This window comes from Marmota marmota, unplaced genomic scaffold, assembly GCF_001458135.2.
Source record: "Marmota marmota marmota unplaced genomic scaffold, marMar, whole genome shotgun sequence".
Classification (NCBI taxonomy): Eukaryota; Metazoa; Chordata; class Mammalia; order Rodentia; family Sciuridae; genus Marmota; species Marmota marmota.
This window is the reverse complement of record NW_026000101.1, coordinates 27,879,020-27,883,680: the sequence shown is the minus strand read 5'-3', so window position 1 is coordinate 27,883,680 and position 4,661 is coordinate 27,879,020. Positions and strand designations below refer to the sequence as shown.

Sequence of the window (4,661 nt, the reverse complement as noted above, 5' to 3'; positions counted from 1 at the left end):
GTGAGAAGATAGATTCTTTCCAAACAAATGTGATCATGTTTTATTTTACCCGTCATAAAGGCAGTGAGACATTTGTTTTGGGAAATGTCCAAAATATCTATGATTTAAATTTTCTAGCCAAAACAATTCTGCTTTTCTGGCATGTATTAATCAATATGCAAAACATTTTGAGGTTTTAAATATTATTCCACATCACACTAATTTATTCTAGTTGAAAAAGATTGGGAGTGCTAGTATTTCTAGCATCATCATATTTTTAATGATTGAGCATAAAACATTTTTCCCTTCAAAAGAGCATAACATAAGAGAAAGTATATATTAGTTGGAGAAATGATATAAGTTAACTGAGAAGCAAATAAGCAAAATAAAATAAAATGAACACCAGGAACTTCTGACCAGTATATAAATAATTTAATATTTATATCTACATACACAATAGCTAGAGCAACTTTTGATAAAGTCATTGACCAACTGCAAAATGAAACAACCATCAAATAGCATTCTGAATTGTCTATCATGGAGATCAACACCCTTCATGTATTCTTTGATTTAGCCCAGTAGTATTTTTACCACGGTGTAACAAAGTCTATAAACTGCTCAATTAAGCCAGGATTGGTGGCCCACGCCTATAATCCCAGCGGCTCCAGAGACTGAGGCAAGAGGATCACAAGTTCAAAGCTAGCCTCAGCAAAAAGCAAGGTACTAACCAACTCAGTGAGAACCTGTGTCTAAATAAAATACAAAATAGGGCTGAGGATGTGGCTCAGTGGTCTAGTGCCCCTGAGTTCAATTCCTGATACCCCCCAAACAACAACAACAACAACAACAAACTGTTTAATTGGATAACTTTCAAGTCCATGGCCACATTACCTCATGTCTGCAACATCTTGAAATTTATATTTATGAATCTTGTTGTTTTTTCTGTGTATAACAGCTGGGAATAATAAATACCTGGTGTGATGGCACACGGCTGTAATCCCTGTGGCTCAGGAGGGTGAGATAGGAGGATAGCAAGTTCACAGCCAGCCTCAGCCATTTAGTGAGACCCTAAGCAAGTTAGACAAACCTTATCTCAAAATAAAAAGGGTTGGGGAAGTAGCTCAGTGGTAAAGGACCCCTGGGTTCAATTCCCAGTATGAGGACAACAACAACAACAACAAAGTAGTTTGCATAATGGACTTTTTAAATTAAAGTTATATATTTTATTTGAGCCTCATATCTTTGGAGAAGGGGAAACAGAAATAAAAGAAGTCAGTCAGAGGTAGTCTGCCATGAAGCCCAGAGATGTGGGGCCCTTGAAGAAGGAAACCCTTTGCTGGAATATCTGCTGAAGGAGAGCCTGGACAGGGAAGGTAGAGAGTGTCCTTGGCATTTATTTGGTAATGTGGCCTGGGAGAGTGATCCCCTCAGTGAGGAGTCAGTAGGCGGAGGAGTCACAAATCCAAGTACTGCTAGGTTTCTTGACCAAGCGGCCCCTTTTGGGTGGGAAGGATTTGCCTGGGTTTTCTGACCCCTTATTGCCAGTTCACCTCCCAGGGATACTCATTACATAGGCATTGGGTGAGTACGAATCTGCATGTTGCCCTCTCCTCTCCACTGATGTCTAAGGCCGAGTCTGAGACTGAGTATGGGCAGCATTAGGGTGAGATTGCCATTGCTGCCACTGAGGGTACGTGTAAGCCCTTGACCTGGATTTGGGCTGGGGCTCTCTCTCCATCTTCAGCTCTATCTTGGGATCAGTCTCCGTCTCCATCTCTGGTGGGGTTTTGGACTCCAGATCACTCTGGGCTTCCAGTTCCTACTCAAACTGAGTAGGGCTCAGTTCCAGGGTACATCTCAGATTGAGGGTCCAGTTCTGTCTCATTCTCCAGCTCCTGATCTAGGTCTAGGGACAAATCCAGCCCCGCATCTTGTTCTGACCCCAGCATGGGCTCCATTTCCAAATCAAACTCCGACCCCTCCTCTTCTACTGGCTCCTGGGCCTTGGCGAGGCTTAGACTTGGATTTTTGTGGCTCTCTGGAAAGTTACTCCTCATTTTATGTCTTGGAAAGTCATTCTTTTTCATGTCTGAGTAGGTCTCCTGTATCACTGTCTCAGATTCATCCTCGCTTAACTCAGAGAGCTCTGGAAACTTCCTTGATAAGGCAAACAGCACGGCATAGTGGAGGCTGAGGAACAGCTGGGCCTTGGTGGTGCCTTCATCAAAGAAGTCATTCTTTTCAAATATCCTGACCACAGAGGGGTGACACCCTGCAATGAGCACCAAAATGTTGGCATTTTGGAAAGCATTTGCACATCTGTCTTAATACCACCAAAGTGTGAAAATCAACATATTGCACTATGGAGAAGTCCAGGAGAATGGTGTGGATGCTGGGTTGAAAAGATATGTCTGAGTAAGAGATAGGTGATCTCTCCTGACTTTCAGTAGTATCAGGTGGTGGAAGGAGCTGTTTCTTGAGGGGGATTAGCAAGCCAGACTTTCTCCATATCCCCATACTTTTGTCCTTGAATTCTCTGAGGCGATGAAGATCTGGTGTTTGGCACTTGGTCATCAAATATATGCAGGTCCATGTTTAAGCTCTCCAAATGTGAGCAGCAGACCAGGTTAATAGAGGTTGCATCAAGAGGCTCTTTATTTCCAAATCGTTCCTGGGTGGTGGCTCCAGTTCATCACAGTTGCCAGTACACTACATATGGTGTTTTCATGATGGCGGGGTTTATGTTGTGCCTAATGGATTTAATGTAAGAATATAAAGAAATCGTGAATGTAAAAACTTTCTTATGTTCTTGTATAGATACACCACCAGTGAAACTCCACACCATGTACAACCATAAGAATGGGATCCTAATTAGAATAAGTTATACACCATGTACATATAATATGTCAGCATACACTCTACTGTCATGTATATCTAAAAAGAATGAAATTTTTAAAAATACCAAGAAATATGCTGGAAACTTAGGTCCTAAAAAGTCAGACAGTGGGCTGTAGCTCAGTGGTAGAGTGCTTGCCTTACACCTGTGAGGCACTGGGTTCCATCCTCAGCACCACATAAAAATAAACAAAATAAAGGTATGCTGTCCATCTATAACTACAAAAAAAAAAAAAAAAAGACAAATTACCTGGCATCATAAAGCTTATAGGCTCTAAGATGAAGGTAGAAAACAAAAGAGCTAATTAATAAAACTTTAAGTAGCTGTTACCTTGAAAATCATGTATGTGTCTTCCTGAGAATGATATATTCAAAAACAAGTCTTGAAACTGAGAAACACGAATAGGCTTTATTAGAATTCTCAACAGAAAGAGTTTGGAAGGGCAGGCCAGTGGGAAGTTCCCTGCAAGAAATGATTGTTAATAAAGAAGAAATATAGTGGTTTAGAAAATACTTCAGTGGGCCAGAACTAAAGTGGAGAGGTTGGGGCAAGAAAAACTTGATTTCTTTCACAATGTTGTTTAGGGTTCACTTTACATTTTGGGTATTGAAACACCTGGCTTGCTTCCATACTACTTCACAAATGTATGAAAACAAATTTACTAAGCTAGAGGGATCTACTTAGATCTCATTTATATTTTGGAAATAAATAAGGCCTTTGTAAATATGCAAAAGTAGAGCACTACTTAATTCTGTTTTCCTACTTTTAGATGATCCAAGGAAGCACCCTCATTAGGATGGAAGTATCCAGCATGACAGGTGATTTTTTTTAAGAGTAAAGCCTACATGGAGATGGAAAGTAGATTTTTTTTCCCCTGTTTACTTCTTCCAACTCATTTCCCCCAGATAAGCATAAATTAAATAGTAGATTTTAAGAAGTAGTTAAATTATTAGTACTTTCAACAAAGATGGAACACAGAACAGAATGCCTGCTTTGGGCAGACTCTACCCACTGCCTCGAGCAACTTTGCAATTATACTGCCCATTTGTCAAACTATGACCATTGCTGACAAAATGGGGAAAGGTGAAAATTACTGACAATTCAGATAGTAGAATAATAGTAATAAAAGAATTTTAATAGTTGCAAGTAGTTTAACTACCACTAATAGCATTATGTGGTATATTTATTGAATGCATGCTTAATATTGTGCTCAGCTCCTCACATTTATGCGACAACTATTTTTTTTTTTACAAATGTTAGGTCTTACTTGCTCAGAACCCCTTGCTTAGGATGCTATATTAGTCTAAAAATGTGGTGAATATGTTCTGTCTCTGTTCATGGATTTTATAGTAAAACTTTATGCATTGTTTATTTGACATATAGTTATTTGTAGCTTGTTTGCCCAAATTATGTACTCCATCCTAGAGTATTTGTATTTTTGGTAAGCTTAATTATTCTTTTCATAAATATTTAATAATTGATACCTTATTTTACTTCCAAGATGTCACCAGCCATTTTTTAAATTTAATTTTGTTTATACTGTCTCATAAAAAAGCATTCTTGAAAGGACTTAGAAAAGAAATATGCCTTCCAAATTATGTAAAAAATAAGTTCCCTAAAATAAGAAAGAAAGAAAAAAATCCAGCAATGGAAAATTAGAATAAGGAAAAAAATAGGACTTAGGTTTTAAGGCAGAGCTGAAGAGCACAGGATGGCTTGGTCTTCAGAGTTTACCTTCTCCTTTGAACTGAATTGATGAGTGCAAATTCTTAACCCTTCTCAGAAA

At 38.7% G+C, this 4,661-nt stretch overlaps 1 pseudogene; it reads right to left on the bottom strand.

The window, feature by feature from the left end:
* Positions 1–1,525: 1,525 nt before the first annotated feature.
* Positions 1,526–4,390, bottom strand: LOC125610638 (annotated as a pseudogene).
* Between the last annotated feature and the right edge of the window lie 271 nt (positions 4,391–4,661).